Source organism: Triticum aestivum, chromosome 2A (genome assembly GCF_018294505.1).
Source record: "Triticum aestivum cultivar Chinese Spring chromosome 2A, IWGSC CS RefSeq v2.1, whole genome shotgun sequence".
NCBI lineage: Eukaryota > Viridiplantae > Streptophyta > Magnoliopsida > Poales > Poaceae > Triticum > Triticum aestivum.
The window spans coordinates 707,846,998-707,863,773 of record NC_057797.1 but is presented as its reverse complement, the minus strand read 5'-3'; positions in this window follow the sequence as shown (position 1 = coordinate 707,863,773).

The window sequence follows — 16,776 nt, the reverse complement described above, 5'->3', positions numbered from 1 at the left end:
CCTATGTGTGCGGACCCAGGTCAGAAAATAAGCAAAAGGAATAATGCCAATAATATTACATTAATCACATCCATGGTCATACGAAGAATCAAGGACAGGTGTGGCCAAGTTATTTCAGCAAGGTACCCTAACAAAGAAAATCATGACCGTTAAATGGTGAGACTGACAACAAAGGTATGATGATTTTTGCACGACCATCAGGGTTCGGATACCCAAATCAGTTGGAGGCCGTAATTCCATATGGATCCACAAAGGCATACCCTTAGAGGCCTACTCTGTTTTACAAGGATTTCATATCCCGCTGACCCGCTTGGAATGGTTAGTGTAAAAAATCCAAATTGGTATACCGACAAAATGAGAAAATCAAAAGCCGAACAATTAGCTCAGGCCCGGTATACTCATGGACGGAATTAAGTACATGGTTAGTCTGTCAGGAAAAAGCAATTATCCGTCAGCCCCTATCGGGCCAGTCTCAAGATGTAAATATTTGAGGTATGACACAGCTAAAACTCCATACACCGTTATATTGCTCATGACAGAAGGCAGTCAAATCTCTGGTATATGCCACATGCTCGAGCCAAAGGAAATAAATCAAGATAAATCAGTGCCACCTATGAGAAGTTAGATCCTGTCAGAAGATGGCCATGATTAAGTCTCAGCATTTATTGAAACTAGAAGGCCTACATTTATTTGAAGCAACCCCATGACAGAAGTAAAAAGGTTTTCATGACAAAAGGAAAATTTTATGCTCAGATCCATTGGATATCACCGCAGATATGAAAGAATCAACGTCAGCAAAAGGATTTGGTATGTGAGCAAAAACCCATCAGAATTACGGGAAAGGTGAAGCAAACCACACCAGAGCAAGATAAGTGGATCATCTGAAATTCTCGGGGGAGCAATAAATAAAGGAAAAAGGATACCCGAGTTGGAAACGGTGTCCTCAAGTCATACTTGTTACCTAAGCAACAAAATCTCGATGACGAGATTTCTTTAAGGGGGTAAGAGTTGTAACAGCCTGGATTTTGGCCCTTTCCTTTTTCTTTTAGTTTAATTGGTTTTTGGTGTGTTTTCCTTTTTGGAGTGGTTCTGTGGCTTTGCCACCTGGGAAATTATCTTCATTTCCTCTCCCAAGTGGATCATCATTCTCAAAACCTTGCCAAGATCATGTCACTTCACTCCTTGACCAAACCCTAATTTCTTTTTCTCAGGAATATTCCTTTTTCTATTAAAGGAATAATCATGTCTGCCCTAGGTTGTGAAGCAACCTATATTTCTGTCCATCCAAAAATTCCCAAATAATTCTCATAATTCCTTTGGGGCAAATGTTGCTCAAACATGCCCAAACTTTCCTATGCTAGTCCAAGAATAATTCTCCAATAATTATTCTTCATTTCTGTCCAGTGTGGATTTCTGTGAAGGAAGTGCCATCTATCCTTTTGGGCATTCTCTCATGACCAAATCATTGCCTCATGCCAAAATTCAACTTTATTTGCCTAGCCAATCTTCCTCAGCAAATTTTCAAACTTTCTGTCAGGCAGAAGGCATTGTGAAGGAAGTGCTAGCTAGGAGCATCCAAATGAGTTGAAATTTTGCATGCCTCTTCTTGTGCTCATATATTTACACTCCTCCAAATTGCAGCTCCATCCCTTGATCTATGTGAGCACAGGACCAAATCTTTGATTTTGGCAATATTTTCAGGTTGTGAAGCAAGTGCATTTTATATTGCTTCAAAAATCCTGATAAATTACCAGATCATCCTCCTATCTATATAACTTCTGTCGGTGTTCTGGGAATGGGGGTCCCCAGACTTGCCTGCTTGTGGCCTGCGGCGTGGCTCAAGTGGGGGCCCAGCGCGGCCCATCTTCATCAGCTCAAGCTCAAGACCCTCGCGAGGGGCCAAGCCTCGCGGGGTGGACGACGGGGAAGCTTCCTCAGAGGAAGCCTCATTAGGCAGGCTCGCTAGAAGGTGGAGAGATCAAGGCAGGTGCACCTCGCGAGGAGCCCGTGATGCAAGCCATGACGATCGAGACCAGGCGGGCGCCGGCCTGCGCAGTGTCCTTGTTTCCCTTTCGGTGCAAAGGGGGCAAGCACGGGCCAAGGCATCAGGCAAAGGTTACCATTACGGTGCAACGAGACCAAGACCAGCAGAGCGGCAGGACGGAGGTCACCATGGAGCCCAAGACGGCATCATCACCAGTGCTTTTGGCAGCCGAAGACCACCTTTGGTCAGGATAACTTGTACTAGATATTCCCCTTCAAAATGGCCAATTGTTGGCGCCCTTCCCGCTCATTATTTGGGGAGAGGCCCAGGGCCTCTATAAATAGAGCTAACCACCATAGAGTAGAGGCAAGCAAGTGAGAGCTAGGGAGATCTAGTCGCTGGGTTCGAATCAGATAGAGAGCCCAAGTAGAGCACACCGCACCAGCTCAAGAACACCTCTCGCGAGGCTGTTCTTCCTCTGTACTGTTCATCTCCAACCCCTGAGGCAATCCACCGCACCACACACGGGAGTAGGGTATTACACCACAACGGTGGCCCGAACCAGTGTAAACCTCGTGTCCCTTGTGTTGTTCATCGTTTCTAGCTTAGATTACGCGAGGAGATCGGACATAGATCAGTAGGGGAGAGATCTTTGCGTGCACCCCAGAGTTTGAACCTTAAGGGTCTGCCGGAACCCTAAATCTGACAACTTCTCTCCACCAAATTTGGCACCATTTCACCTAGCCAATATTTCTCCAAAATTCTTGCAAGATTCTGGTCAACGAAGATAGCTGTGAAGGAAGTACCATTTTGGTAAATCCAATTGGTATGAAATTGTTACAGCTTCTTACTATGACCAAATCACTAAGCCTTGCCAAATTTGAGCTCAAGTGGAATCACCATGTGGCTGCATCATCCAAATGTCTTTTCTGGACCAGATTTGGCAGTTGCAAACCAACTATGATTTATCTTGGTCCAAATCTTCTCAAAGTTACCAGGGTGAAAGTTCTTCTTACCCTAAACCTCGCAGACAACTCCATTACTCCCAATCATCTTCCTGTTGATCACTAGTGCTCACCCAAGTTTACTGCAGTAAACTTCAAAGGGTGATTACCATTTAACCAGAGCGCTTTTAACCAAACTACCACCGTAGTTGAGACTGATGAACTTTCCCGTAGACAACAATTTCTAGCCCCTCTCCCCTGCTACATGCCAGTGCACGCGGTGACCGCGGTAATGGCAAGCCTATCCGCGCTCTGCTGCCGTTGGCCGCGTCCAGGACGGATTCTTGCTCGGGCCCCTCCTCCTCTCGTCGCCTCCACGTGCGTGACCGTGTCCAACATCCTCCTCTCGTCATCGACGTTCCTCTGGACCCCTCTCCCCCTCCGTCTGCTTCCTCACCGATGCAAGTCGTCGCACGCCCACGGGCGAACAGTGTCGGTTTGGCTCGGAGCTCGCCGTCTTCTTCCTCCTTGCGCTCCCTTGGCCGCCTCTTCCCTGTGAGCTCTCCCTCCTATTCCCTCTAGTCGCCTGCCTCCGAGCTCATGCACGCACACACGCATCCGCGGCGCCGGCCACGCGTCCAGGCGACGACAGCTCGGCCTCCTTGCCCGCGGCTATATAAGCCCACCCCGAGGCCTCTCGACCTCACCACTCGACCTCACTCACTCCTCTAGCCCTCCCCGACCCCTCGGATCATCCCGGAGCCCCTCGCTGCTCGCCATGGCCGCCACAGCCGCCGTCGGGCTCCACTCGAATAGAGCAACACTGGGCTCCTCCCCTCTTTCTTTCACCTCCAATAGACCACCAGGAGTACCCTGAGCCTCTCCAACTCTTCACTTTCTCTTCTGGTGGCCTAGAGCGACGTGCCAGCATCTGCCGACGCCGCCGTCCGCCGCCGTCCAAAACTGCGGTCGCCTCATCCATCTCCGGCGACTGTTGTACCCAGGGCCGCCTCCATCTTGTTCCCCTGCATCCGTGGGTAGGCCGGGCACCGCCTGCGGTGGCCTGTGCCGCCGGCGAGTGCCGTCGGGGCCGGCTCTGCCTTGGCTAGGCGTGGGCGAGAGCGAGGAGAAGAAGGAGACGACCACCTCCCTGCTAGCTGGTCGCGGGCCCCGCGTGTCAGCGAGACTAGGCCAGGTCCTGCACCCTGGTGAGTGGATTAAGTGGAGGCGCAAACCCATGAGTACGTTTTCGCCTCTGGAAAGCGTATTTTTGCTCTCCTTCAGACAGAATACATTTTCTTTTATTGAAACATATTTTCTCTCTGTTTCAGCCTGGAATACGCTTCCCCGAGGCAAAGGCGTATTTCTCCGTAGTGCATGTTCTGTTTTTCCAGTTAAGGGCCTGTTTGTGATGATTTTATTACAGATGGGTCCCTGGTAGAAAAACCTTCATATCTTTTTACTCCCAACTCCAAATGAGGTGATTCCAAAGCCCACTTCTTCGTTTCGTCGAGCCTGTTCTGTTGGTACCATGTTCACCATGTTTTGACATTCTGAAGGTGATCGTTTTGCCCCTGCCCTTATTCAGCCCCCTCCTAGAGAGTACGTTTACCGGTGATTCGTTCCGCGAGCTTCTCGCACTTTCTCCCGGTGATTTGTTCCACCCCAGGCAAGCCACACCCTCCATTTGCATGATTGCAATGCAGTGACATGATTTATTTATTTGAACTTGTTTAAAATATTGCATTAGCTATGTATGATTTGTTCATGGCATTTCTCGGAGTATTGTTTGATCTTGATATTGCCATGATATTGCTTGGAGTTCTAGGACTTATATTTTGATGATTATGTGGATGACATGTGCCTTTGTATTCTTAGTGGCTATTATGATTATTTTCATGATGGTATCTGGTATCATTTTGGAGTATTACTTTGGATATCATGTTGCCTTTGGATTATTAGTGGCTAGTGTTATTTTCATCATGATGCTAGATGATATTATGTTTTGGAGTATGATGTTGGAGGTGGTGCTTGCATGTGGATCATAGTTGGATAATTAGTTCTTGATATTTGAGTAGTAGTTTTATCGTTATTGGATTCATCATGATAGTAGTGTTATGTTGTCCTTGGAGTATTTTGGTATGATGATATTATGTTCAGATTATTTGTTGGATATTGCTATGGCTTGGATTCTAGTTTGATAGTTGATATCGGAGTATCAGTTATCATAGTTATATTTTGGGGATAAATTCTGTCATTAAGTTGGTCAGGTGCCACTGACCCGGGCTTTCTCCAGTGCAACCACATTTGCCTTTATGGGAAGGCCCTAATGCGATGCTATTGTCGTGCCTCTCATCGGTGCCTCCAACGAGGGAAGGTTATGGGCGCGCGCTACCCTTATCAGGTAGGCGGACATAAGCCTTGTGAGCCTGAGTTTGGTTATGTGCACATGTCCTCGTTTGGGACGGTTTATTGTTTTGGCCACGACGGTGGTCGTTGGTGTCTTTGGTAGACACGGGGACACCCAAGACTAGCCCAGTGGGGAGTGAGTCGGAGTGGCCGGGAGAGTGTCATGGCAGTAGATCGGTTTTGTCGGAACACGGTTGGTCCACCCGAATGGGAGTGCGAGGCCATGGGTTCCGTGGTGTGGGTACAGCGCGCTACCTCTACAGAGTGTATTTATTTAATCTATCAATAGTCGCGTCCTCGGTCATGGGCATGGGTTCGTACTAGGTCACACCGTTCGATCAACACTCACATGACGGAATGACTTATAGGTGATTTATATGAGCAGTACAGATTGGCAGGATGTTGATGATGATGTTGGAGACCAAGTGTTGGTCATGGTAGTGATCGCCGTAAAGATCACAATTTGAGACCAAGTGTTGCTCATGGTAGTGATCACCGGAAAAATCACCGTTTGGTTTTGATCATGAGGTGATCGAGATGGTATATCGCTTGGCCGGTTTGCCAAGAGAGATTTGGTCATGGAGATCTGAGATGTTGGTTTATCAGTATTGTGGTAGTTTCATATCATGATTACTAGTTGTTGCCGTATCATGGTAGATGTTAAATTAATTAACCTGTTAATGTTATGTTATTGTCTTGCCTTGATGTTTATGGTTGTTGTGAGCTTGCAAGTACATTCAATGTACTGACCTGGCGTGTCATGCCAGATTGCAGGTGATGCCATGATTGCTTGATTGCTTGTCGAGGTTGCCGTGCGTGCGAGCTAGATCGTGTCCCAGCCAGAGTCCCTGCGGAGTGGAGATTCACCACCTTCGTCGTTGTTCCGCTGCTAGAAGTATTCCGCTGCTACTAGTTGTTCCCCTGCTAGCATAGAGCAAGTATAGTATCGCAGGCGTAGTGTTGCCGTGCTGGTGTGCTTCTTTGTAACATTAGACCCTTGTATTATTATTCTTGTAGTAAGAGATGATTTGTTCTATGTCAAGCTGTGTCGTATTCCAGAGACTTCTCCTCGATCTCTGTGCTGGAATACGGGGCATTCCGGTTTCTCTGAGCCGGGGTGCCACAATATAGAGATGTATAGTGTGTTTGTGAGAACGGGCCGAGGCATAGTGCATCTACATGTAAAAGGCGGTTGAACGCATTAAATTAAAATATAAATGGCATTATTATGTTTGGATGAGATCATGAATTTTGCAAATTGCGTACGGACGAAAATCGGTCTATCAGACACCCATACTCTATTGAATTCTAGCATGTGCGTGTGTTTATTTCATATTATCAATCCATAGAGTGAGAGCGGTTTGAAATACAGGCAATGGATGCTTTTGCAATTCATATATGAACATTAGTTAGTGCACTCCATGTTGTTAGTGTGAAGCACTTTATACATTTGTCACTTGCATGGATACATTCCAAATTGCTAGCTACGAAATGGAATAGTCGAATTAACATAAAGGTGGTTTCGAAGATTCGAATTCATCGGAAGTGCACTCATCTATTTGAACCTGAGATAATGGCATTTGTAAATCATATGTAAAAGGGGGCATCAACCTTTGTTGTGCGTTTGAACATGCTATATATATTCATACGCATGCCTAACTTTTTTTTGCAACCAAGGAGATTATATCTGGAACCATGCATGAACTGAGGTAAGTTGCATATTTTTTTAATATATACTCGTGTACAATGTATATTCAAATGTACCACCTCCATTCCAAAATAATCATAGCTTTAGGATTTTCAAGAGTAAAGATTTGTGAAGTTTGACAAATCCTGAATGTTCAATTCAAGAGAACCGAAAATGTTAATGGTTCTGGTCCCAAATATTGAACGAAGTGCCAAATAGGCCTCTAGTCACCCGAAACCGCGCGAGGTTAATGTTTGGTGGTAGGAAATTATTGTCCTGACTCTGGACCGTGTAGCCTATCGGCCCGATGTCCAAAGGTCTAAAACGGGGTAGGTTTGTAACTTCACTAAGACGCCAGTCTCAACCGCCTTTGAGAAGCATTCATACGCCGTCGGCGCCTAAACACCCATGCGCTCGGCCGAAATCTATCCCGCCCACATTTGGGACACTTGAGATTACAGTCCTACCCCCAACCCACAATATGTACGAAATTTTAGATGGGGGAAAAGTTTGTAACTTTCCCCAAATTTCAAACAAGCGCGTCCCAAACTAAAACATTGTTCCCCCTTAGTTCCCCGCCTCCCTCTGTTTCCCCATTCATACTCCGTGGGCACCAAAATGCCCTCTCCACCAGCCGCGAAACCCCAGCCTCGTCCGTCCCCCACCCCATAGCACCCAATCCACCGCCGCCCACCTCCATCACGCCAGAGCCGGTACCCCGACGTTGTCGTCCAACGTAACCGCAACCGAACCGCAACCGCAACACCCTCAAGGACTTAGCAGCTGAAGCCGAGGTAGAGCTGCCTCCATGACGCCGACGGCGACGTGCGCCGTACTAGAACCACTCCGACCACGCCGTCCTGTGCCTCACTGCTGCCGCTCCACTATCGCCACCGTCCACCGCACTGGAGCTGTTCCCGCTACACCGTCGTTTGCTGCCTCGGATCTGCATCCCCGCCGCCGACAGACGGCCACCGCACCGCACTCAACAACTTGGTCATGGGTTCGTCCAAGGCTGCACCGTCCTCCACAACCTCTCGTTTCCAGCGAACCACAAGAAGATCGTTGGAAAAACAGACGGAGGGCACAGCACTACCAGCAGAAAGAGGTACTCCTCTTCCCTTATTCGTGCAAACCTTACGTCTCTGCTCACACCGTATTCATCCCACGAAAGAAACTAGTTGAGCGCTTCTTACTGCATCTTCTTCGTGATACTAAATGCACAAGGTTTCCTCCCTAGACTATTTCACCTTTGCTAGAGGTCAGTTGCCCGCCTGGATTTCAATTCAGGGTCAGTCGAACCGCAATTAAAAGAAGAAGCACCCGCTTAGGCGCGCTGAGCACCTAGTCCGCCTGTTCACCGGGAAAGCGGCGCATCGGTGTGTATCATAGGGGTGTGGGGTGCAGGAGCTGCTTGCGCCCGATCTGGAGGTCGGCGGGGCTTGAATGGATTGCCGGGGTGCGGTGCCAAGAACGGCGGTGCGGTGAGGTCGAGGGGAGGGCGCAGGCAGGGGACTGGGCCGGTGGTCCCTGTTATTTCGAGGAAGATCGTCAACACTGACTGGCTGGAGGTAGATGAAGGCGATCTGCCCGTTCTTTGTACATCGTACGGTGCAGAAAAAATGGACTGACCTATTTGTTTTCAGTCGAATGTTATTTTCATAGAATCCTGTAGTAATTTACTGTGCCATGCATGTTGCAGAGCTATCATATGTCTCCCGTCATTTATTTCTCATCGACCTGCTATCTGCTACCTTTACACTATACTAATTGTGCAAACACTTCACCCATACTCACACTATTGTTTTTTTATGCATGGGTATTTCACACTCTGACGCAGTGTTGATGAATGCTGAAAAGAAAAGACAGAAGTCGCTCCAGTGTAATTCGAAGATAAGCACTAAGCATTTCAGCGCTCTAAAGGATGCAGTGTCAGCAGTTGGAGATAATAAACGTAGCTCTGCAGTTGATTATCTCAATTGCCACACACAACCATCCCAGGTGCTTGCTTTAACTTCGCGCTGTCAAATGTGGTCGCATGTTGCATATGGTGTCTAGCTTGTATTGCTTCCAATTTGGTTAAATTGCATCTGCTTACTTTACACATTATACCTTTGATAATGACATGCCTTCCTGTTTTTGATACATACTACATATGTCTATTAACCATGTTCGTACATCAAACTAATGCTCTTTTGTATCCCTTATCAATCACTTATGATGAGACAGTCACCCGGGTGGGTTACTGTGAGACGCCATACTCGTTTAAAGAGTGCAGTGTCATCCTCCCCACATGATTCTCAAGAAACAGCAAGGCTAAATGAAGATAGTCAACATAGCTCTCTAGTTGATGACCGCAATTCCCCCACACCACCATCACAGGTGCTTGCTCTAACTTCACAGTGTGATATGTGGTTGCATGTTGCATATGGTGTCTAGCTTGTAATGCTTCTAATTAGGGTAAATTGCATCTGCTTAGTTTACACATTATACCAGTGAATATGACATCCCTTCCTATTTTTGGTACACACTACATCTATGTGTTAACCTTGTTCTTACATGAAACTACCTCTCTTCTGTATCCTGCATCAATCACTTATGATGAGTCACCTTTATTCGTTGCATATTGCATATTATTTCTAGCCTGTTGCCATGTATTACTTCTAATTTGGTAAAATACATTTGTTAGGGCACCCTTTTAATTTGGCAGAGTGATATTGGTTTCATCTTTCATATGGTTTCTTGCTTGCATTGATTCTAACAAGCTCAAGCACCTTGTGCTTAGTTTACACTTTGTACATCATACATGTCAATATGTCACGCCGTCCTGTTTTTCATACATATTCCATCCTCCTATCATGCGGCTGCCTTACATGAAAGTAGTGTTCGTCGGTATCATGCATCAATGAGTTCTGAAGAGCAAATTTTATTCCTTTTTCTTGTGGGTTTGACTTGATAAGGCAAAATCAAGAAAGAGGAAGGAAAAGAGTAAGGAAGGCGATGATGGTGGTCCTCTACAGCAACGTAAACGGAGCATCTGTACCGATTCTCCATGTACTGATAGTGCATTACAAGGTCCAAGTCTCCGCTCCCCTACTCCACCATCCAAGGTGCTTGAATATGGTGTCTAGCTTGTATTGCTCCTAATTAGTGTAAACTGCATCTGCTTAGCTTACACATGATACGTGTGAATATGACACGCTTTCCTGTTTTTGGTACATACTATATCTGTCTATCACATCATGTTCTTACATGAAACTACTCTTCTTGTGTATCCTGCATCAGTCACTTATGATGGAACACCTTTAAGTTGGCAGTGTGATATTGGTTTGCGTCTTGAATATGATTTCTAGCATGTATTGCTTCTAGTTTGATGAATGCCACCTATGACGAGACAGTTTTAACTTGGCAGAGTGATATTGATTGCACCTTTCATTGGTGTCTAGTTTGCGGTGCTTCTAATTTGTTGAAGTGCCTTCTGCTTAGTTACCACATCATAGGTGTGAATATGTCAAGCCATCCATTTTTTCGTACATATTTCATCCTCGTATCATGACTTTTCCTTTCATCAGAGTAGTGTTCGTCAGTATCATGCATCAATGAGTTCTAAAGAGAAAATTTTATTCCTTTTTCTTGTGGGTTTGACTTGACAAGGCAAAATCAAGAAAGAGGAAGGAAAAGCGTAAGGAAGGCGATGATGGTGGTCCTCTGCAGCAACGTAAGCGGAGCATCTGTACCGATTCTCCTTGTACTGATAGTGCATTACAAGGTCCAAGTCTCCGCTCCCCTACTCCACCATCCAAGGTCCTTGCTCTAACTTGGTAGTGTGATATCTGGTTGCATGTTGCATATGGTGTCTAGCTTGTATTGCTCCTAATTAGTGTAAACTGCATCTGCTTAGCTTACACATGATACGTGTGAATATGACATGCTTTCCTATTTTTGGTATATACTATATCTGTCTATCACACCATGTTCTTACATGAAACTACTCTTCTTGTGTATCCTGCATCAGTCACTTATGATGGAACACCTTTAAGTTGGCAGTGTGATATTGGTTTGCGTCTTGAATATGATTTCTAGCATGTATTGCTTCTAGTTTGATGAACTTCACCTATGACGAGACAGTTTTAACTTGGCAGAGTGATATTGATTGCACCTTTCATATGGTGTCTAGTTTGTGGTGCTTCTAATTTGTTGAAGTGCCTTCTGCTTAGTTACCACATCATAGGTGTGAATATGCCAATCCGGTCATTTTTTCGTACATATTCCATCCTCATATCATGACTTTGCCTTTCATCAGATTAGTGTTCGTCAGTATCATGCATGAATGAGTTCTGAAGAGCGAATTATATTCCTTTTTTCATATTGGTTTGACCTCACAATGCAAAATCAATAAAGCTGAAGGAAATTGGCAAGGCATTGGATGATGGTGGTCCTTCCGAGCAACTGAAACAGAGGTTCTCTACAGATTCTACTCCGCCATCCTCCTAACAAGATTCGCAAGACAATGCAAGGCTAGACAATACACGTAGCTGTATAGATGATGAGCACATCTCCCCTACTCCACCATCACAGGTGCTTGCTCTAACTTGGCACTATTATATGTGGTTGCATGTTGCGTATGATGTCTAGCTTGTATTGCTTCTAACTTTGTTGAATTGCATCTGCTTACTTTACACATAATGCCTGTGAATATGACACGTGTTCCTGTTTCTAGAACATACGTGTACATGATGAGCACATCTCCCCTACTCCACCATCATAGGTGCTTGCTCTAACTTGGAACTGTTATATGTGGTTGAGTTTTTCGTATGATGTCTAGTTTGTATTGCTTCTGATTATGTTGAAATGCATATGCGTAGCTTACAACTTATACCTGCAACGATCACTTACCCATAAGACACATTTAACTTGGGACTGTGATGTAGGTTTCATCTTGCATTGTCTTCTAGCTTGTACTACTTCGAATTTCTTGAAATGGCACTTACGACGAGACACTTTTTACCTAATAGAGTGATATTGGTTGCATGTTCATATGGTGCCTAGCTTTCATTTCTTCTAATTTTTTTGAAATGCCTTCCGCTTACTGTTTTTTCATACATATTTCGTCCTCCTATCGTACGTGTGAATATGAAATGCTGTCTTTTTTTGTATATATTCCGTCCTCCTATCCTACGCTTGCCTTAAATCAAAGTAGTGTTCGTCTGTATCATGCATCAACCAGTTATGCAGAGCTAATTTTATTCATCTTCTTGTGGTTTTGACTTCACAAGGCAATATCAGAAAATAGGAAGGAAAAGAGTAAGTTAGGGGATGTTGGTGGTCCTTCACACAACGCAAACAGAGACTCTCTAGATTTGCCACTGCTACTGCTAATGAAGCTGAAGTCCCAAGTCTACTTAATGAGTTCATCTCACGTACTCCACCATCGCAGGTGCTTGCTCTAAGTTGATAGTGTGATAATTGGTTTCATGTTGCATATGTTGTCTAACCTGTATTTCTTCTATTTTGATTAAATTACACCTGCTGAGTTCATATGTTATACATGTGCATATGACATGGCATTCTGTGTCTATAATACACTGCATCTATCTATCATACCATGTTCTTACATCAAAGTACTGATGTTGTGTATCCCACATCAGTCACTCATGATTGGACACTTTTAACATGACAGTTTGATAGTGGTAGCATCTTGCATTGATTTCTATGTTGTACTGCTTCTAATTTTTCGAATTGCCACTTATGACAAGACACTTTTGACTTGGCAGAGTAATATTGGTTGCATCTTTCATATGGTGTCTAGCTTGCATTACTTCTATTTTCTTGAAAATCCTTCTGCTTAGTTTACACATCGTAGCTGTGAATCTGTCATGTCGTCCTGTTTTTCTTACATATTCCATCCTCATACGGTTTTCTTACATCAAAGTATCATGCATCAATGACTTCTGATGAGCGATTTTATTCTTTTGTGTTGTGGGTATGACTTGACATGGCAAAGTCAAAAAAACAGCAAGGAAAATAATATAGTAGGGAGTGGTGTTACTCGTCGGGTGAAACGGAAAAGGATCTGCCGTCCAGATTCTGCTGGTATTTATAGTGCAGTAGAAGGTCCAAGTCCACCGGCTAAATCTACAAACACAGTATCACCTGCTCCACCAGCTGCAGCATCCGCTTCAACTGTACCAGCATCTCAACGAGTTACTCGTTCGTTTGCTCCGGAACTGGCCAAATCCCAAGCTGCCTTCACACCTAACACTACTTCCGAAGCACTGCTGACACAACATGACTTGGCAAGATCAGATGAACCTCATGAGCATCAACACCAAGATGGTACCTGACCGAGTCAAGTTGCAGTTGCATGCTCCTTTATATGTACTCTCACAGTTTGATATACACTAACACTTTCCATATTCGTTGTTGAACTAGCACCACGATGCAAGGGGAAACAGACATCAGGGATAATGCTTGACAGATTAACAAAATCTAAAGGAGGAAGAATGGACATCCATTTTGAGGCAGGTTTAAAAAGGCCACGTGATGCTACAGAGTCAGCCAAGTTAGTATGTGAGGCAGCCGTTACCGTTAGGTGTCATGCACGTATCCTCCCAACGTGGATCCAGTACAGGAATGGGAAAGACAATACCCAGTTTAACACCTTCCTTAAGCATTTATCCGTAAGTAATGTTATTCATCGCAATTAGTAATATTGTCTTGCTCTGTCCCATACTTTCTAGCTTCCTCCTAATAAGACTCACATTCTTTTTTCAACAGATGAGGTTCAAGTTGGATCTGAAAGATGATGCAACTAAACAAGCATGCACTCATGTTTTTCAGTCTGCTCTATGACAGTATCGGTACCACCTTAGAAAATCTCACTTTGAAGGCAAGGCTAACAATGAAATCGCCCAAACATCTCCAGTGGAATATATTCCAGATGAAGACTGGACAGCCCACGTTAAACACTGGTCTGATCCAAAGTATCAGGTAGGCTATATGTATTTGATCAGACCACATATTGAACTTGTATTTACGTATGTGCCTTACAAGTGTATCTTATTCTAGGCTAACTGTTTGAAGAACAAGACCAACCGTTCTAAAGTGAAATTCCAACAAACAACAGGATCTCATAGCTATATTGCACACTATGAGGCTCTTGTAAATAGCTGCTACTTCCTTCTTTTTTCTGTGCCATATTATCGTATCTATATTGACTTGTTCCAAATACAGAGGAAAGCCTGTGCGGACCAAAAAGAACCTGAACCGAATGCAGTGCAAATCTTCAAGGATTGCCACACCAGCAAGATGAAGGGCATGAGCACACTAGTTCAAGCCGCTATTGTAAGTCCTTACTCTTCCTGCCATTGAACTGATTGGTATTGTGATGTGTTCATTTAACTACTTGGTTTGCAGCAATTGTCAGTTACTCTGTTCACTTTTCACTAGTGCAGAACCGGGCTTTAGCGCCGGTTCGTAAGGGCCTTTAGTGCCGGTTCCAATACCAGCACTAAAGAGTGGGGACTAAAGGTCCCCCCCCTTAGTACTGGTTCATCACGAACCGGCGCTGAAGTGCCACCACGTGGCACGAGCCAGGCCCGGGTGCGTGCAGGACATTAGTACCGATTGGTAACACCAACCGGTACTAAATGTTTGGGGGTGTTTTGGTATTATTTTTTATTTTTTCCTTTAATTTTGTGTTTTCAATTTAATTTAGTGATTATTTTAGTTGTTAAATCATTAGGTGAAAGTATCACAGATTAGTTTCGACTGGATGCATGTGGATCCCAGTTAAGTGATCAAGTATATGCCATATCCATATTATACTTGATCACCTATAATTAAGTGATCAAGTATAATATGGATATGGCATATACTTGATCACTTAGCTAGGATCCATCCAGCTGAAACTAATCTGCGCTTTCTTTCATAAATGATATAATAACTCATCATCATCATATTAATATCAAAACTCTTGCATCATATCATCAACAACAGTAAACTATCTAGCTAAAAATCATCATAGTCGTCATTACCACTGTTTAGTCATCATAGTCATTACCGCTATCTAATCAGCACCAACACTAGCTTAAAGAAAAAAATTCACTTGTACCAGAAGCAAAGATATCATCGAGTTCAACATGGTCATCATATTATAAGCGTTCATAACACCACAAAAGCAAATCACCCTTTGAGATTAAGTTCAGGACAAAGAACACGGACATGAGAGGACAAAAGTAGTAAGAGCATGAACTAGCTAAATCACTCATGCTGCTCTCTCAGGTAAAATAGCATAGAACATGTATAGCTCTCCTGATTCATCATACTGGAGCATGCAGATGAACCTGTCTCCTAATTGTGGGCTGCGCTTCTCATTGCTGCCCCCTAGTACTTCTCTGGGATCGTTAACAATTTTGCTTCAATCTTTCACTATTAAGCATTCATCGCTTTTAGAAATCCTGAATGCACTCATGTGCAATGTAGGATATCTTGGCCGTAAGCTAACCATTGACATGTGACCTTTAGTCTCGATCCACTGTGGCACAACTATCGTCGGGAGTCCCTATTGAAGAACATCGTATAGTAATTAATCTACTTAGCAATGAAAGTTTAGCAAAAAATTAATGTATGCAAAAGATGCACTGAGGATAATAGTAAAAATCTTACCATCTTTCGTAAATAGATGTGACCGTAGTTCAATACAATCACTATTGGTCGCACGTTTTGAGTACTAACAATTCTACATGCAGCAAGAAAATTTGTCTTAACAGTATGAAGATCCTCAAGCCATGAAACATAATGAGTTATGTCCTCGCAATTTAGTTCAGCTCCGGGACAGTAGTAGGTCCTGTCTACCAAGCGCCGGAAATGTTTGCTTGAATGGAAATAAGCTGTCAATAGAAATTAGTTGTCAACTATTTTTGAATAAACAATATAAAATACATAAATATGGTTGAGAAAATCACATAATGGTAGAACTGGAGGCGTCTGCACATCGACCCAGATGTGTCTATTACCTTCAATATCATCTTCCGGACGAATATCAAAGGTGATAACCATATCAGGCTCAAATGCATAAGCCTTGCATAGTGCTTGCCAAGTTTTGCATTCAAAATAGGTGTACGTGTCTGCATTGTATAATTTGACGTTGAAAGTATAACCATGCTTGGTCTTTAGGTAAACTCTCTTTACCTCCATAGTTTCCATAGCACTGAAGCATATCTAATCCAAGACAAAAATTCTTGCATGGCAGGGGATGCGCTAGTAGAATAGTGAAAATTTAAAATTATAAGTTGAAGCAAATGAAGCATATATAAGTCATGCTTAATTACGAAAAAAGACTTGTCGTTGTGACTTACTGTATCCACTTCGAAGGTCTCATCCAGCTTGATGCTGAAGCGCCTATCATCAACAAGGAAATTTCTGTCGCACAGGTCGCCTGGTCTTCACAATATTCGCACTTAATGAAATCTTTTTCGTTGTCAGACGACATTTCCTGTGTTCATATAAGTGAAACATTAAACACTTACTAGTTCTATTAATTCAACTAATTCAACTACTTCTATTAGTTCAACTAGTTCTATTAATTCAACTAATTCAACTAAGCATTTAATAAAAATAAACTTGTTCTATTAATTTTCTTACTAAAATAAAGTAGCTAGTTCTATATAGTAATATTTTAATTAGATCATCAAATCTCAGATATCTAAATTTTCTTACTAAAAATAAACTAGTTCTATTAATTCAACTAA